This window comes from Bos grunniens, chromosome 7, assembly GCF_055505025.1.
Source record: "Bos grunniens cultivar Pamir isolate PY7600 chromosome 7, Bosgru_T2T1.0, whole genome shotgun sequence".
Lineage (NCBI taxonomy): Eukaryota > Metazoa > Chordata > Mammalia > Artiodactyla > Bovidae > Bos > Bos grunniens.
In genome coordinates, this window is record NC_141171.1 from 81,582,719 (window position 1) to 81,602,472 (window position 19,754).

The window sequence follows — 19,754 nt, forward strand, 5'->3', positions numbered from 1 at the left end:
ATGTAAGAACACATCATGTCCTAAGGACCTCATGAATTAAACAAAACAAAACATACTTTTTTGGAAAATCTGAGATATCACTGTTTATACATAAACTCCAAAAGAAACATAAAATAGGTACTAAAACTTAAATTTAGTAGTTTAACAAGGTAGAAAATCAATATATAGGATATGAATGATTATATATATTAAGATTCTAAAAGCAGCACTTATTATACCATAAAAATTATAAAACTATTTTGCTATAAATCAAAACTGTGTGTGCTGAAAAGCTATAATTCACTAATAAAAGAAATTTAAGAAGACTTAGATGGAGGAATGTGCAGCACTCAAGAATGGGAAGGCTCAACATTGTTACTATTTCCCTTCTCCTCAATCTATAAACTCAACAGCTTATAGATAGTTCCAATCAATATCCCAAAAGAACTGCTTTGTAGAAATCAAAAGCTGACTTCAAAATTTATATAAAAATGAAAAAAGAACCAGGATAGCCAAAAAAGTTTGAAAATGAACAAAACTGGAAGTTTCACACTATCTTACTTCAAGACTTATATAAAGAATAGCAAACAAGATAACAAGGCCATGGAGAAAGAACAGTGGATCCACACATGCTGGTGATTTTGAAAGTGAAGTCACTCAGTCATGTCCGACTCATTACGACCCCATGGACTGTAGCCTGCCAGGTTCCTCCATCCATGGGATTTTCCAGGCAAGAATACTGGAGTGGGTTGCCATTTCCTTCTCCAGGAGATCTTCCCAACCCAGGGGTTGAACCTGGGTCTCCCGCATTGTAGGCAGACGCTTTACTGTCTGAGCCACCAGGGAAGTCCAAGATGCAAATACAATTCAATGGAGAAAGAAGAGTCTTTTCAACAAATGGGGCAGGAATAATTGGATACTGATACACCAAAAACCAAGAGTCCAATCCAAACTGTGGACCATACATAAAAATAAAAATGGGTCACAATGGGCCACAAAGAAAGTAAAACCCGAAACTAAAACCTCTTAGAGAAAGCATAGGGGAAAAAAAAAATCTGTGGAATCTTGATCTAGACAAGGATTTCTTAATATATCACCAAAGTAAAAATCGATAAATTGGACTTCATCAAAAGTAAGAACTTCTCTGTTCTTTGAAGAACACTAGTAAGAAAATTAAAAGACAAGCCACAGCAGGGAGAAAATATATTCAAAGGACATTTCTGATAAAATTTTTGTATCCTGAATATATAAAGAACTCTCAAAACTTAACAACCCAGTTTTAAAAATGAGTAAAAGATCTTGACACCTCACCAAGCACACGAAAAGGTAATCAGTCTCATTATTCAACAGTAACATGCCAAAAAACCCACAGTTCGAAGCCAGTACATACCAATTAGAATGACTAAAAACAGGAACAAAAACCCCCACAAAACCTGAGGACAACAAGTGCTAGAGAAAACACAAAGCAACTAGAACTCTCATGCACTGGTCGGGGGAAAGGAAAACACAGACACTTTGGAAAACAGTTTGGTATTTTCTCATAAAGTCAAACACAGCACCATACAACACAGCAATCCCATTCCTAGGTATGTATCCAAATGAAGAAAAAAAAAAAAAAAACATAATCCTCTGTTTATATTGGCTTAATTCATAGCTGCTTCAAGCTGGAACAACTCAAATGCCTCTCAATTGAAGAATGAATAAACAAGCTGAGGTATATTCATACAATGGAATACTACTCATCAATATGAAGGGTAAATTACTAATCTGTTGTTGTTGCTTAGTTACTCAGTCATGTCTAACTTTGCAACCCCACTGACTGTAGCCTACCAGGCACCTCTGTCTGTGAGATTTTCAGGCAAGAATACTGGAGTGGGTTACCACTTCCTACTCCAGGGGATGGAACCCGCATTTCCTGCACTGGCAGGCAGGTTCTTTATTTGCAACAGGGAAGCCCAAACTACTACTAATAACATGCAACATTATGGAATAATCTCAAATGTATTACCTAAGTGACTGAAGCCAGACTCAAAAGGCTACATACTGTGAGTCCATCTTTATGACATTCTAGAAAGACAAAACTATAGGGACAGAAAACAGATCAGTGGTCACCAGTGGCTGGGAATGGGTTAACTACAATGGCTAAGGGGTAATTTCTTAGGTGATGGAATTGCTCTGTATCTCCACTGTAGTGGTGGTGGCATAAATATACATTAATATAAAGAGTGGGCAGGAAGAACACCATAATCAGACAATGAGAAATACTCAGTACTAAGTTTTTTGATCATGACTGTAGGTTGAAAAACATGATCTTCCCAAATTTCAAATAGTCCTGGATACTGTTCAAGATTTTACCACTATAAGGCAATATTCTACCATTTAGTAGGTAAAAATAACATTTAAAATAATAGAAACTTGAGAAACTACTGCATATAACATGCAAAAATAGGGCATGCATGTTCTCTGTTTTCAAGACCATCTCATTTCATGTATTGAACACATACCTACTGAAAGCAAGAACACATAGGAAACAATATCATCAACGGACAAAAGACGACACACTGTGTCATCTTAGGGAAAAACTCATGGGCTTTCAGGACAGACAAACAGGCCTAACTTCAAATTTCTTTTATGCAACTTACTTAAATTAGGAATGTCAATTAAATTACCTTAGTCGATTACACAAGAAGTAACAGAAAAACAACAAGCTCTTTGCTGGCTTCTATATATTCAATGAGTCTCTCCCTTCTTTTCTTTCTTCTTTCTCTTCTTTTCTCAAAACCCAAGTTTTCCCAAAAGTTCTAGATTTGAGAATGTAACTTCTTTTTAAATAAGAACAGTGTTCTTACTAAGAAAACCCACATGAATTAGTCCCAGCTTCCCTCTTCTTTATATTGCCACAACCCCAATTGGTGATGCACCGTTGATCTATTATTATCAAGAGTAGTTAGCATCTCAGGGGCAGCCAACGTCTAGGCTAATCAGTGATCTGTGAGGCAGGCAGGTTTGAAGAGCTGTGCTTATAAAAAGTGATGGTAATTTGTTTAGCTAGTCAGACTGAATAGTATTTTCAGACCTAAGAGAAAACTGGCTCATCAGCAGCAACAGGAAGAGCCAATACACAAAGACAAGTAGTGTGTGAATGATTGTATGCATGCGAAAGAAGGGTGTGTGTGTGCGTGTAGAGAACATATTTGTCGGTGTGGGGGTGTGTGTGTAAAGAACACATTTGCCAGGAGAGGGCCTGCGTAAAATGGCTGGGTAATGAGAGAGAGAAAGAAGCTAGAACCTAGAGCTGCCTTGGTACCCAACAGCTTTCTAGATTTGGTTCTTTATCCTCTTTATGAGTCCTTATAATAAGACTCCTTTTTCTTAAAATGGTATATTAAACATGTTTCATTGCCTATTCTACCCTAACCACTTTCAGAATTTTTTTTTCCTGAGGTTGTCATCCCTAAGGATTATGCACAGCTTATTGGTCCAAAGGAAGTATCTGAGCCAAAGCAGCTTACTCCATCCAGATTCTCTCAAGACCAAGTTACTCATACAGACAGTGACTGATTCTCCAGCAAAAGACAGACAGACTTGTAATCAGCATCTTAGAATATCAAAGTTTCATGTAAAATAAGGCTATGAGTTATGAGAAATCAAGAGAAAACTGGACTAAAGAATGAGCCATTTACAAGCTTTGGTATTCAAAAGCTCCTCCTGTTTCCTGCTCCTTCTAGCGTCAAACATCACCTTACAAGGTTCTTACAAGGACAACTATGATGACTGCTGTTTGGTCAACAAGGGGTGTGCAACTATCAACTGTAAACTGTATCCCAATTACAGGAACATTACAATGTAAAAAAAAAGTGCATCTTATAAGTGATGAAATAATATTTCAAGTTGGTTGAAATAATATTTCTACTTGGTTCATTGACTGTATTCAAAGGGATGCTCTGGTGCTTGAAAATAGTTCTGCTCTCTTAAGAGTTCCTCTCCCACTCTCTCTCCACACGCATATCCCTATCATGGAAATCAATGCTAGAGACATCTTTCCAATTGCTGCCAGAGAAATATACGTACACTTTTGTGTTCCCTGTCTAGTTAAAATTTCAAAAGCACCTGAAAAGAACCAATTCCTATGATTCTCACAACCTACTTCCAATCAAAGTCAACTGTGCAAAATGATACAATATTATGTATAGTTTTCTTGTGCATCTGCTCCTCTCAATATCCCTTTCGATTTGCAATGCTTGATGATTCTTTAGCATATAATAAGAGATGCTTATTACTGTCTTTAGTTTCTTTTAGTTATATACTTCAAAATTAAAAAGTTGAGACTTTTTTTTCCAAACAGTCCAGTAATATGGCACGGTATCTGAAATTAACCAATCTTTAAAAAATCTAGGCAAAGTCATGTTACCAGAAGTAATGTCTGTTAGTTATCATCCTGTGATAGCATTATTAAAAAAATTTCTTACATACATAGAATATCAGTTCAGTTCAGTTCAGTCGCTCAGTTGTGTCCGACTCTTTGCGACCCCATGAATTGCAGCACCCCAGGCCTCCCTGTCCATCACCAACTCCCGGAGTTCACTGAGACTCACGTCCATTGAGTCAGTGATGCCATCCAGCCATCTCATCCTCTGTTGTCCCCTTCTCCTCCTGCCCCCAATCCCTCCCAGCATCAGAGTCTTTTCTAATGAGTCAACTCTTTGCATGAGGTGGCCAAAGTACTGGAGTTTCAGCTTTAGCATCATTCCTTCTGGTAATAAACTCATATCTTCACATCACAAAAACATAAGCACAATGACCTGAAATTTTTAGGATCAAAAGATAATTTTTGAAAAGTTTCACAAGGATTTTCTGAAGTGCCAAAATATATAAATAACACAGATGTAGTTTTTGAGTATTGTAAAAATTGTTCTTCCATTTTATACGTTTGTGGTTCCATAGCATTGTACACATACTTCTATTATAGATTTATCAAGTCATATTATAATTTGAGTTTTGTCTCTTCATAGACCATAATAAACTCATTGAGCAAAATATACCTGCCAATGCAGGAGATGTGGGTTTGGTCCCTGGGTCAGGAAGATCCTTTTAGAGTAGGAAATGGCAACCCCTAAAGTATTCTTGCCTGGAAAATTTCAAGGACAGAGGAGCCTGGCAGGCTATCAGTCCATGGGGTCACAAAGAGTTGGACATGACCGAGTGACTGAGTACATATCCCTCACTGTGGAGTCTTCAGGACATATAATAACAGTGCTTACCTCAGAGTAGGCACATTATAAGGATTTGATGAATGAAATAAATATTCATTTCATTGCAAATCTTGGTAAAATGATCAAGGAAATTTATGCTAGTAACTCTTAAATTTGTAGCATCTCACACATTCAGAGAAAAAAATGTTTCCAGCCTATATACTCAACTTTGTTAATCTGGCTAAAAAAGGTTTTATGTTCATATTTCTTAGCTTTCATTCTTAAAAAATACTCAACTAAGAATTATACTTCCATGTCATCAATCATTTAGCAGTAAGAACTCACATGAGAAAATATCAGGCTCCAAGAGAATCGTAATAAAAATGAAAATTCCTGGATACATGTATACAGTAACTAAAAAAAAAATACAAAGATAAAATTTGGGACTATATTTGTTAAAAACAGGCTATGAGTAATACATCTTCATTCAGTTTATTAATCTAGACTCTGATAAACAATTGCTAAATAGCTTTTTATAATATTAGTGCAATGTGCATAAAAGGCTCAGATTGTAAATTGACTCCTTATGAGAGTCAGATAATTTTATTCTGTCCCATAGTTTATTCTGAAAATGTGTGTTCTCATTCAAAAGGAAGACAGAAAACAATACAGTGTCTACATACAAACATCAATAGCATTATTAAAATACGAAGCAAGTTTTAAAAACAAGTCATGAGAATGTATATGCTTTTATATTTTAAAAGACACAACCATTAAAAAATTTCCCTTTGTACACACGGGACAATTTTTTCTTCCTCTATAAATAACAAGCCATTATTTGAAGCTGGGTGTTAATCCTTCATGAATGGTCTTACAAAATCTAGCGTGTAGAAGAGACTATGTTAGCCATGTAAACATACGTGTGAAAATATCATAAACAAAGATACACAGAAAAATATAAGAGGAAAGAAAGAGAGAGAGGAAGAAAGGCAAGATCTACCAAAATCTTGCCCAAATATCAAAGTTTTCTGAGGCTCTTCTCAATTAGGATGGCTGAGAATTCTGAACACGTGCTACTAACCTAGGTCTTAGGATAAAAGAAAGGCAAAGGGCACCAAAATGCACTGAGTATCTTTAAATGTACTGAATAAATTTTCCAAAGAAAGAAAGGATTGCTGTATTTTTTCATTTTTTGAAAGATTTCTCTGATGTGGATGATTTTTAAAGCTCTTATTGAATTTGTTACAATATTGCTTCCAGTTTATGTTTTGGTTTTTTGGCCACAAGCCATGTGGGAGCTTAGCTCCCCGACCAAGGACTGAACCTGCACCCTCTGCATTAGAAGGTGAAGTCTTAACCCTTGGACCTCCAGGGAAGTCCCTTCATTTTTCTTTTTAAATTGCATATGGTAAAATTCACTCTTTCCTGGTGTAAACTTCTGTGAGTTCTGACAAAAGCACAGTGTAAACACCACCTTAATCAAGATAGAAACAGCTTTATCATCCCCCAATTCCCTCGTACTCTCTCTCTGTATCCTGTGTCTTATTCCAACCATTAAATTTAGCTATCCTTTGTTTAGTGAAAGCAGTTTAACAAAGGTAGATGGGGGAATGGGGGAATAACTACTTTTAGTTAAAATCTTAAAAAATATTTGCACAGGAGATACATTTACATCCTAGAAGTAATCCTCCATTACTCTACAGTGTTACAAAACAAAATAAAACACACAATTAGACTGATGACTTTCTCTAAACATCTGATTGCTCTCCAGTGATGAGAACTTCCACTGCTGGTACAGTCATGCCAAATCTACTTCGTTCCACAGAATTAAATCAGTAGTATCCTCACAAAATATCCACAACTAAAGTCAACCTCTACATATATAAGCAGCAACTAATACAGTAATAATTTAAAAGGCATATCAGACAGCTTTTTGCTGCCAGGTTTTTTTTAAATCCTCTCACAGGTAGAGCAACAGCTGTTACTGAATAGTTCTGGCCACTAGAGAATTTCTTTTAGCACAGTTTGACATCATGGCCTAAATTCAAAGTGACACCAAATTAAAGCTTGTTATGGTAATAATCATGGCAGTGTAAAGCGGTTTAGAAAAACCTGAAGTCTGAAACTTCAGATATAATTTCAATTTTATCACTGTTGAGTCTAAGCTAATTTCAAATATTACTTTAAAATAACACTATAATGACTTAAAAATGTTCAAAACCTTGATAAAAAAAGGACATCCTATAAACGGGCAATATATTAACAACAAAGTCTTCCATTTAAATGCTACATTACTTGTCCAGCAGAGGAACAAGATAGGGTAAATATCTTTTCAGAGGCTAGATACCTAATTTTAGAGCTTTCATAAGCTTCCAACATTTAAAACATAATACATAGAGTCATGTCAGCAGGGAGGGGGAACAGAAAGGGCCAGTCCTCATCCCCACACAGCAACACTGATTTAACAACCCCATGCAGACCAGAAAACCTTGAGAACCCCAGAAGCCAGCAAAGAAGATGTAGCACCCTAAAAGAGTACAAAATCAAGAACTAACTACAGTGACATGGTAAAGAAGGGCAATCTCACTGTACTTGTGTCTCCCGACTCCCAACTCAGCACACAAAAAAAATCCCTTTAGTGTGTGATTTCTATTCACACAGGAGAGGGCGAGGGGGAATCCTATGTCCCGAGACCCTCAGGGTGCTGCCCCAGAGAAACGCTCCTGTTTCACCTCACCCAGAGCACTAACGTTCCACCACAGTCTAAATGCCTCGGGAAAGCTGAGAACAAGGAGGGATGGTAGGTGGCACTCAGGAGTGGCCAGTGCGGACTGCAGCTGCTGGTGTGGAGGGCAGCGGCGGGCATGGGCCCCAGCAACAGATGTGGACCGCAGCAGCCAGCCAGGATCTCAGTGGCCTGGGGGAGGTCCCCAGCAGCTGGGGTGGCTACTTGGCTCTGTGGGACTGGAAGGAGGCACACAATCCTGAGACTTCCTCTGTGGGAAGGAGGGAAAGGGGAGAGTAGTGGAATATGCACCTAACATCCCAGCGGCATCTCAGGGCACTACCCTGGGGAAAAGGTGGCTACCAATAGCTCAGTGGGATCTGGAGACAGTTTACTGAGAATTCTCCCCCAGGAGGGAGGGAAGGGAATAGAATATGCACGTCCATGAAATGATCTGAGACATTATCAGAACTTCCAGTGGGGCTGACGGGTGAAAGCCTTTTCTTGGCCAGTGCTAATCCATAAGGACTGGAAGAAGTTTCTCCAAATATATAGACACCAAATGCAAACTTTGCAAGACATGTTCATACAAAAAATCAGGGAAACACGCACTGCCAAAGGAGCAGAATCAACATAGTCCAAAGTAATAGAGATCCATGAATGGCCTGACCAAAAAAAAAAAAACAACTTTTTTTTGGGCTGTGCCACATGACACAAAGGATCTTGGTTTCCTGATCAGGGATCAAAACCATGCCCCCTGCAATGGAAGTGTGGTGTGTCTTAACCACTGGACCACCAGGGAAGCCCCCCAAACAGTCACTCTAAAGAAAGTTCAGTGAGATACAAGAAAACACAGATAACTAGATGAAATCAGAAAAATGAAACATGAACAGAATGAGAATATAAACAGAGAGACTGTTTTAAAAACCACAGAAATTCCGAAGCCAAAGTATAGAATAACTGAACTGAAAAATCCATAAGGCAGAAACTTCCATAGATACACAAAAAATACACAGAATAGCCACTGGACCAACGGGGAACTTCCTAATCAGCCTTAAAGAGAAGCAGAACCACCTATGTGTGACAAAACAGACAGAGCTGAAGGACGTTACACTAAGTGAAGTCAGTCACAGAAGGCCAAATGCTGCATAATTCCAACTATATGAGAAATCTAAAATAGCAAGCTTACAGAAGTAGAAAATAGAGTAACAGGTGCCGGGTGATGAAGGGAGAGAAGACAGGACATTGTTCTATGAAGTTACTGGCATACAAGATGAGTAAGTTCTAGAGATTGGCTATACACAGAGCCTACAATTACTGATATAGTATTATGCTTTAATTTGTTGAGAATAAGCAGATATCAAGTTAAGTGTTCTTACCACAAAGGGACACAAACTTGTGAAGGTGATAGATACGTTTAACACCTTGATTTTGGTGAATGGTATTACAGATGTATGCACATGCCAAACTCTTCAAGTTGTATATAATAAATATGAGTTTTGTATCAATTTTACTCAATGAAGCTGTAGATCTCAAAAATATATATATATATATATTCATATACCCATAACTCCCCAAATATATATAGAAGAGAGGTTCAGTTCAGTTCAGTTCAGTCGCTCAGTCGTGTCCGACTCTTTGCGACCCCATGAATCGCAGCACGCCAGGCCTCCCTGTCCACCACCAACTCCCGGAGTTCACTCAGACTCACATCCATTGAGTCAGTGATGCCATCCAGCCATCTCATCCTCTAAGTTCCCTCTAATATTAATACTATAATGGTGTTACAAATATTGTAATCAAACATGGTGGATCAATTGATATTTTCTGGCTGACTAGTATCTGAATAGTATCAGAGTTCTTGAAAATTAAATCTTCCAGTTATCTGAAATGAAGCAAATTACAGAATTTTTGATAACTAATTTCACTGACAGGAAAACAAGTCTTTGAGCAATAGTACTTAGTATGTTTATTTTTTTAATTACCCCAACCTCTAACAAGCAATTAGAGAAATATAAAAATATTACAGTTACACTGAAATGAGTCTACAGAGAAATGCCCTCAGAACACCAACCGCCAAATCAGAGACACTGCATATGGTGGTTCCCGGTTGGCATATTGCTCACTGTTCAGAGGCACCTGGCTGAGAAAGCAGAGAAGCCTGGAACTGAACACTCTTCACAAGTTATGCTACGTCCCTGAAGGGTACCCACAGAAAATATAAGGGTAAATTATTACAGAATAGTTTTGAAAAAATATTACCTTGTCAATCATTAAAGCAGCTCAATGTTAACATTTCCCGAGGAAGATCTCAGACAGAATCTTAAAGTCAGAATTAATCTGAGGTTATTGCCTCTCCACTTCCTCCAAATGAAATCCATCGTATCCCATGTGTAACCGATACTGAGTACTTCCACGGAGAGATGTGACCATTAGGTACTTCTTTGTGATAAGCCAAACTGTATCTCTTTGAAACTTCTGCCCTTTGTAATTACTGCTATTTTACATGATAGCCCTAAAGGATTTTTGAAGACCACTAACAACTGTTCTTTTCCCCTCTTCTTCACTACAAATAACTGGAGTCCCTTTAATTCATTATTTTATGACATTATCCTACACAGTGGCCACTCCAAAGTTCCTAGGGCAGAATAGAGAACTTGTCTTGAAGTTTCTTCTGTGGGGGAAAACAGCGTTTCTATATAGCTTTTATATGATACCACTTTTGTCTTCCTAATAGCTGTCCAATTATGCCAAAGATAGTAGTGATAGCACTTACTTCGTTTTTGCCACAAATCAAACTTTCACCTACTGACTTGTAGGTTTTAACAGATTTGTTTTTAGTTTCTTTGTTGATTTGTTTCTTCCTTTAATGTTTTTAGGGGGATAGCCTTAGCGAGACTTTGGGGGTGGGAGTGCAGGAGCCAAAAACACATATTGCAGAACTCAGCAGTGGCCACAGGACTGGAAAAGGTCAGTTTTCATTCCAATCCCAAAGAAAGGCAATGCCAAAGAATGCTCAAACTACCGCACAATTGCACTCATCTCACACGCTAGTAAAGTAATGCTCAAAATTCTCCAAGCCAGGCTTCAGCAATACGTGAACCGTGAACTTCCAGATGTTCAAGCTGGTTTTAGAAAAGGCAGGGGAACCAGAGATCAAATTGCCAATATCTACTGGATCATCGAAAAAGCAAGAGAGTTCCAGAAAAACATCTATTTCTGCTTTAGTGACTATGCCAAAGCCTTTGACTGTGTGGATAACAATAAACTGTGGAAAAGTCTGAAAGAGATGGGAATACCAGACCACCTGACCTGCCTCTTAAGAAATCTGTATGCAGGTCAAGAAGCAACAGTTAGAACTGGACATGGAACAACAGACTGGTTCCAAATAGGAAAAGGAGTACGTCAAGGCTGTATATTGTCACCCTGCTTATTTAACTTATATGCAGAGTACATCATGAAAAACTCTGGGCTGGAAGAAGCACAAGCTGGAATCAAGATTGCTGGGAGAAATTATCAATAACCTCAGATATGCAGATGACACCACCCTTATGGCAGAAAGTGAAGAGGAACTCAAAAGCCTCTTGATGAAAGTGAAAGAGGAGAGTGAAAAAGTTGGCTTAAAGCTCAACATTCAGAAAACTAAGATCATGGCATCTGGTCCCATCACTTCATGGCAAATAGATGGGGAAACAGTGTCAGACTTTATCTTTTTAGTCTCCAAAATCACTGCAAATGGTGACTGCAGCCATGAAATTAAAAGATGCTTATTCCTTGGAAGGAAAGTTATGACCAACCTAGATAGTATATTGAAAAGCAGAGACAACACTTTGCCAACAAAGGTCCGTCTAGTCAAGGCTATGGATTTTCCAGTGGTTGCGTATGGATGTGAGAGTTGGACTGTGAAGAAAGCTGAGGGCCAAAGAATTGATGCTTTTGAACTGTGGTGTTGGAGAAGACTCTTGAGAGTCCCTTGGACTGCAAGGAGATCTAACCAGTCCATTCTAAAGGAGATCAGCCCTGGGATTTCTTTGGAAGGAATGATGCTAAAGCTGAAACTCCAATACTTTGGCCACCTCATGCAAAGAGCCGACTCATTGGAAAAGACTCTGATGCTGGGAGGGATTGGGGGCAGAAGGAAAATGGGACGACAGAGGATGAGATGGCTGGATGGCATCACCAACTCGATGGACATGAGTTTGAGTGAACTCTGGGAGTTGGTGATGGACAGGGAGGCCTGGCGTGCTGCGATTCATGGGGTCACAAAGAGTTGGACATGACTGAGCAACTGAACTGAATTGAATAGCATCTAGGCTAGTCACATTCTTCTCAAAAGGTTGTATGCAGGAAGAAGTAAAAACAAAAACAAACAAATGTGGAAAAATTCCTTCTTATACTACTGGAGTATAATATTTAACTTATCAAAACCCCTCACATACATTTTCCCTATTGAGCTCCTTTCTAGTCATAACTCTAAATTAATACTTTATTTTTTTAACTTAAATATAAACTTTGTTATATTTATGTAATTAGCTAGTGTTGGATTATATATTTTGTAAAAATTCAACTATATAAGTTCAATTATGTATATGAAAGACTTAGTTTCTTTTTTAGTTATTAGAATAAAGTTTCTAAGAGGAAATAAAATAGACTAAAATATTTAATATTATTTATCAGGAAGTCCTATAGGCAGGATATTTCCTAATTCTTCCAGCGGTCTTTTCCTATTAGATTTCTAACAATCCAAAAGAGACCTAAATTCTGTTGATACTACAAATGAAAAATGCCTTAGGAAAGAAATGTGAGCTCAGTTTTTAGTTTCAAAGTAGTCATGGCAATCCATCTAATTAAAAATTTTATACATTTCTTCCCTTTCTAACTCTTCTACTTCAGTGAAATTAATCAGTTAACATTAAATTTTAAAAATTAGTAAATATTTTTAATTTAAAAGATTGAAAGAAAAAGCAAATCATCCATTTGGAAAAATCATCTAGACGTCTCTACACATAGTATCACACCAGATATTTAATGAAAAGGGCATTCTACTCACACCAACTTGATGGCCCAGTATATATGTACTTTACAAAGAATATGAATTCATGGGATTCCAGCAAAATACCGAATAACCAATTAATCTGAAAATAAATCTGGGTAGCTCTAGGAATGTTCTGAGTTTATAGTAACATTTTTAGAGTCTCGGGGACAAGTGTTGGGGAATAAATTTGTTTTAGTTTCTCATGCCAGTGAATTCCTTTGTGGCAACTTTTAAACCACAGGAATTATCCCATTTGGAGGCTATACTTCTCTTATAAGATGTGCTTCCCAATTAAAGACCATATCCAGGAAAACATGTCAGTAAACATTATGGCTCCATGGAGAAATCTTGAGGGGTGATTTAAGTTGTCATTAAGAAGGTAGCTTATTTACATTAGATTTACAAATTTTCAAATAAATTCTGGCAGAAAAGGAAGGGCTTCCTGGTGAAAAGACTATAGCTTTAGGTAAACAATGCTGCTGCTGCTAAGTTGCTTCAGTAGTGTCCGACTCTGTGTGACCCCATAGATGGCAGCCCACCAGGCTTCCCCATCCCTGGGATTCTCCAGGCAAGAACACTGGAGTGGGTTGCCATTTCCTTCTCCAATGCATGAAAGTGAAAAGTGAAAGTGAAGTCGCTCAGTCGTGTCTGACTCTTTGCCACCCCAAGGATTGCAGCCTACCAGGCTCCTTTGTCCATGGGATTTTTCAATAAAATCAATGTATTCTGGCACTGAAGAGGACTTTCAGGGATCACATAAGAAAGCCTTCATCTCACACAGAGTGGCTTATCCAAAGTACCGCCGTAACTGGAAATTTGACTTTGGCACTTCTCCTTTTTTAACTCGCCTGATCTCGAGCAAGTCAGAACACCATACTAACAAGACAATACCATCCCCATAGACTATGTTACACAATTGGTTTTCAGGATATGATTTCAACATGTACATTGCTACCATCCCTGTCACATCTATAATTTGGTAGCCCACACTTAAGTCCCCAGGGACAGGAAATGAGGAAAATGGCTGCAGTGACAGTCTCTTTCCCCTACATCCCAACATATCCATGGTACCACAAAAGGTCAATCATCTAATTATTAAAGTTTTGGGGAAAGTACATTGTTGTGTTTCATAGACTTCTATCTGATGTACATGCAACTGGTTGTCTGAGTAGTCAAAGAGACTCCTTGGCTCATCATCCCCAGACAGATGGAAACAAATGTACTGGAGGCTGTTATTTAGGTTACCAAAAGATTCTCTTCAAAAGTATTTGAAATGTCCTGATACCACCTTTATGGCAGAAAGTGAAGAGGAACTAAAAAACCTCTTGATGAAAGTGAAAGAGGAGAGTGAAAAAGTTGGCTTAAAGCTCAACATTCAGAAAACGAAGATCATGGCATCTGGTCCCATCACCTCATGGCAAATAGATGGGTAAACAGTGGAAACAGTGGCTGACTTTATTTCTGGGGGCTCCAAAATCACTGCAGTTGGTGACTGCAGCCATGAAATTAAAAGACGCTTACTCCTTGGAAGGAAAGTTATGGCCAACCTAGATAGCATATTCAAAAGCAGAGACATTACTTTGCCAACAAAGGTTCGTCTAGTCAAGGCTATGGTTTTTCCAGTGGTCATGTATGGATGTGAGAGTTGGACTGTGACAAAAGCTGAGCATCGAAGAATTGATGCTTTTGAACTGTGGTGTTGGAGAAGACTCTTGAGAGTCCCTTGGACTGAAAGGAGATCCAACCAGTCCATTCTAAAGGAGATCAGCCCTGGGTGTTCTTTGGAAGGAATGATGCTAAAGCTGAAACTCCAATACTTTGGCCACCTGATGCGAAGAGTTGACTCATTGGAAAAGACCCTGATGCTGGGAGGGATTGGGGGCAGGAGGAGAAGGGGACGACAGAGGATGAGATGGTTGGATGGCATCACCGGCTCGATGGACATGTGTTTGGGTAAACTCCAGGCGTTGGTGATGGACAGGGAGGCATGGTGTGCTGCGATTCATGGGGTCACAAAGAGTCAGACACAACTGAGCAACTGAACTGAACCGAACATTTCATCACTTTTACAAAATCCTATTTAGAATCAAACACCTGTCATGCTTGGATTCTCGTCTGGAATGTGAAGACACACCCCTGAGAGACCAGAGGACCTGGGAGCTAAGGGGCTCTTTCAAACTTGCAACCTCTAAAGATAAAAACATGCTAATGCCACAATCCACAAACATGCACCATGGGATATCTTCAATATTTAAGGGAAACACAGGAGTATTCACAAACGTTGAGTATTGTGTGAACTACTAGCTCACACTAGTGCAGTTTTGATATTAGATGATGTGAAAATTAATGTGAAAAGGAAAATGAATCATGTGGTGTCTGATCTGATTTCAAGATTTGAGAGGTTGTGCAGTGCCCAACAGGTGCTCAGACCCTGAAAGTAACTGTGATTATTTTAAAATGAAAATATCTTTTTTCTATAAACTTATATATATTTTTAAATGGCTATTAAACTCTTAGATCACAGATACTTATTTACTTAATAAACAGCACTGTTAAGGTTGTTTGTCTGTATTAAGGGGTCCCAGGAAGAATACTAAGGTACTAAGGACTCTATGAACTGAGACAGTTTGAGAATTCTATGCTAATGTAGAAGTGAGATACGCTGAATGACTTAAAGGTTATATAAAACTTAAAATAAAAAGACTAGAATCCCTAGTCATAAACACAGATACACCCAAAATTATAAATCGTAGACTCAGTATTATCATGTATTTATCAGTTGTCAACTTTACTTTATTATATATAGCACTGACTGGATAAGACAGGTTTCTAGAGTTCAACAGCCTCAGGTTCAAAAATGATCATTAACTGTGCATCTTGAATATTTAAAACCTGTTTCCTAATCTGTGGTAAAAGGTACAATATAGTACTTACTTTATAGTATGTACTGTAAAGATTAAATGAAATAAAGCATGAAAACTACAGAGTAGGCCTGCACCCAGGGTGCCTCTTTAAGTACCTGACGTGCCTATCCACAGACTAGGACCCCAGCCAGGGGGGCCCCTCTATGTGCCTCAACTGGCGGAGCTACAGGGAAAGACCAGCCAAAGAGGCCTTCCAATTGCCAGCTACAAAAAGCTTGAAAAAAGACTCTGGTAGGGCTATGACTCCTGCCACGGAGGCAGTCCAGTGTCCCTGCACACGTGGCATTGCCAGGGTCCCCGCAAGCCAAGCAGCTGCACCACCTTTATGCTCAGCCCTGAGCTGCCACAGGCAAGAAAAAAAAAAAAGCCTTGTGTCTGTGCATGTAGGGTCACTTCGGTTCTGTCCAATTCTTTGTTGACCCTGTGGACTGTGGCCTGCCAGGCTTCTCCATCAGGGGGGTTTCTCCAGGCACTGGAGCGTATTGGCCAATACTGGTTGCTACTGGTTGCCATACCCTTTTAGAGCACTTTATTTCCTGCTTCCCTAGCTGCCAACTCCCCTGAGTAGCTGGTGCTGCCAGAACCCCTGAGACCCAAGCAGCTGTACCACCTCCACACCAGGCTCTCACAGGGGCAAACCCAAGTCCTCCAGGGAAGCCTCAGGACCAAACACCAGTGGAGAGCCCATACGCAGAGGTGGAAATAAAACCACAATTGGAACCCAGGGGCAGTGTGGCTAAGGAAGAAGACCCAAAACCTTCCCATCAGCTGTACAAGATGCAGATTAAATCCACACAATCAACTAGGCAGACTGCGTGTCTATGGAATATATAAAAGGTCATTGAGAGCTCCCACAAAACAAAAAGTACTAGTTCTGATAGCTGCGGACACTGGAGGCAAGAACACACAGGAGTAGGACCAGATTAGAATCGGAGCTGCCCCCACAGCAGGTCCAGAGAAAACACCGCGTTGCAGGGCATCCTAGGGAGGTGAGGTGGACTGTGACTCCCAGGGAGGGAAAGGACTCTAACAGCAGTGACTCAAGAAAAGCATTTACTTTTCTTATGTTTTGACTTGTTCTATAGATCCTTTTGGATTTTTTTCTTTCTTTTCCTTTTATCCCCACCTCAATTTTATTGCCAGTAGGAAATCTAACCAAGTTTTTGAGCCTTTTTTTTTTTTTTTGCTTTTTTTCTCAGTTACATTTTTTATTGTTGTTATAAACCTCTGCCTCTACATTGGGCTTTTGCAGTTCTGGGAGTGTTTTTTTTTTTTTTTTTCTTTTCTCCTTTTTTAATTTTATTTTTTTAACCTATTATTATTTTTTCTACATGTATTCGTTTGTTTGCTTTTCCTACTGTCCTTTTCCCCTTGCAGTTAATCTTTAAATATAAATCTTCTTCATCTACCTCTATTTAACTGTGTATATCTGTTCTTTCTTTCTTGTCTTTCTTTCCTTTCCTCTCAACATATTTGTTAGTTTTGTTTTCACTGCTTTATTCCCCACTTGGCACCTTGCTTTAGTTTTGTTTTCTAGTTTGTGCTTTACTTAGTTTTGTTCTTAACTGGTAAATAAAATTTTGATTTCCTTTGTTCACTGGGTTAATCTACAGTACTTTGTTTTTGTTGGACTCTTTTGACTTTGGTCATGGGTGTATATGTATATGTGTATATTCCATTATTTTAATTATTATTTGCCTGATTTTGTAACTGCCATTTGTCTCGGGTTCATCTTTGGTTTCTTATTTTGGGGTATTTGTTTTAATCTCACTTAATGCCATAACTAACCATGTGTGGGATCTTCATTCCTCACCAGAGATCAAGCCCCGAGCATTTGGAGTGGGACCACTGACTCCAAGACCCTAGACTATGAGAGAACTAACCCCAGGGAGTATCAAATAGTGAGAACTCACACAAAGGAAACCACTTGAAAACAAGAGCCGGCATCACTCAACCACCAGTAGCACCCTGTGCAGGACGCCTCATCTAAACAACAAACAAAACAAAAATACAAACCCAATCATCAGCAGACAGGACTACCACCTCACTCAGCCTTGCCCATCAGAGGAAAAACAAACAAAAACTCAGCACAAATCTCACCCCATATGAAGCTTACACAAACCACTGGACCAACCTTAGAAGGGAAGAAACCAAAAGGTAGAAAGAATTCAACCTTGAAGCCTGGGAAAAGGAGACTTCAAACTCAGTAAGTTTAAAAAAAAATAATGAAAAGGCAGAGAAATACTACACAAATGAAGAAACATAGAAGTCCAAATAAATGAAGAGGAAATAGGCAAACTACCTGACCGAAAAAGAATTCAGAATAATAATAGTTAAGATGATCAAAACCCTTGAAAACAAAATGGAGAAAATGTAAGAATCAATTAACAAAGACCTAAAAGAATAAAAGAATAAACATGCAGAGATAAACAACACAATTACTAAAATTAAAAAATTTCTAGAAGCAATCAATAGCAGAATATTTGAAGCAGAAGAATGAATCAGTGAGCTGGAAGATAAAATGGTGGAAATACATTCTGAAGAGCAGCATAAAGCAAAAAGAATGAAAGGAAATGAGGACAGTCTCAGAGACGATGGGGACAATATCAAATTCACCAACATTCCAATTATAGGAGTCCCAGAAGAAGAAGAGAAAAAGAAAGGGTATGAAAAAATTTTTGAAGAGATTATAGTTGAAAATTTCCCCAACATGAAAAAGGAAATAGTCAAGTCCAAGAGGTGCAAAGAGTCCCATACAGGATAAATAGAAAATTAATAAGTAAACACAAGTCTTATATGATACATTAGATGAGATGGATCTCATTGATATCTTCAGGACATTCCATCCAAATTCAGAAGAACACATCTCAAGTGTACATGGAACATTCTCCAGGACAGACCACATCTTGGGTCACAAATCAAACCTCAGTAAACTTAAGAAAATTGAAATCCTATCAAACATCTTCTCCAACCACAATGCTATGAGACTAAATATCAATTACAAGAAAAAAACTGTAAGAAATACAAACACATGGAGATTAAATGACACATTTCTAAATAACCAACAGGTTACTGAAGAAATCAAAAGGTAAATCAAAAAATTATGAGAAACAAATGACAATGAAAACACGACAACTCAAAACCTACAGGATGCAGCAAAAGCAGTTCTAACAGGGAAGTTTATAGCCATACAATCCTATTTCAAGAAACAAGAAAAACATCGATTATACAACCTAACTTTACAGCTATAACAACTGGAAAAAGAAGACCCCAAAATTAATAAAAGGAAAGCAGTCATAAAGATCTGAGTAGAAATAAATGAAAACAAAGTGAAAGAAACAATAGTAAAGATTAATAAAACTAAAAGCTGGTTCTTTGAGAAGGTAAACAAAATTGACAAACCTTTGATGAGTCTGCATCAAGAAAAAAAGAAGAATCAAATCAACAAAATTAGAAATGAAAAAGGAGAGGTTACAACAGACAATGCAGAAATACAAAGGATTTTAAGAGACTATTATGAACAACTATATGGCAATAAAATGAATAACCTGGAAGAAATGGACAGATTCTTAGAAAGGTTCAATCTTCCAAACTGAACCAGGAAGAAATAGAAAATATGAACAATCCAATTACAAACACTGAAATTGAAGCTGTGATAAAAAATCTCCCAAAACACAAAACCCCAGGACCAGACGGCTTCACAGGAGAATTCTATCAAACACTGAGAGAAGAGCTAACGCCTATCCTTCTAAAATTCTTTCAAAAAATTGCAGAAGAACATTATCAAACTCATTCTACGAGGGAACCATCACCCTGATACCAAAACCAGACAAGTTCAGTTCAGTTCAGTTGTGCAGTAGTGTCTGACTCTCTGTGACCCCATGGATTGCACCACACCA

The 19,754-nt window shown here is 38.3% G+C and overlaps 1 protein-coding gene and 1 long non-coding RNA gene across 42 annotated transcripts in view; one reads left to right on the top strand and one right to left on the bottom strand.

The window, feature by feature from the left end:
• The window catches only part of LOC147369883 (uncharacterized), a 192,638-nt gene extending 173,058 nt beyond the window's left edge, over nucleotides 1-19,580 (top strand). For 3 of the 4 annotated variants that reach the window (XR_015168049.1, XR_015168044.1, XR_015168045.1), the window contains one exon: nucleotides 3,424-19,580. This is a non-coding gene — a long non-coding RNA (uncharacterized LOC147369883). The remainder of the gene's footprint in view (nucleotides 1-3,423) is intronic. The other variant, XR_015168046.1, reaches the window with a different exon arrangement.
• SSBP2 (single stranded DNA binding protein 2) overlaps nucleotides 1-19,754 on the bottom strand; it is a 311,630-nt gene that overhangs the window by 133,629 nt on the left and 158,247 nt on the right. The window lies entirely within an intron of this gene.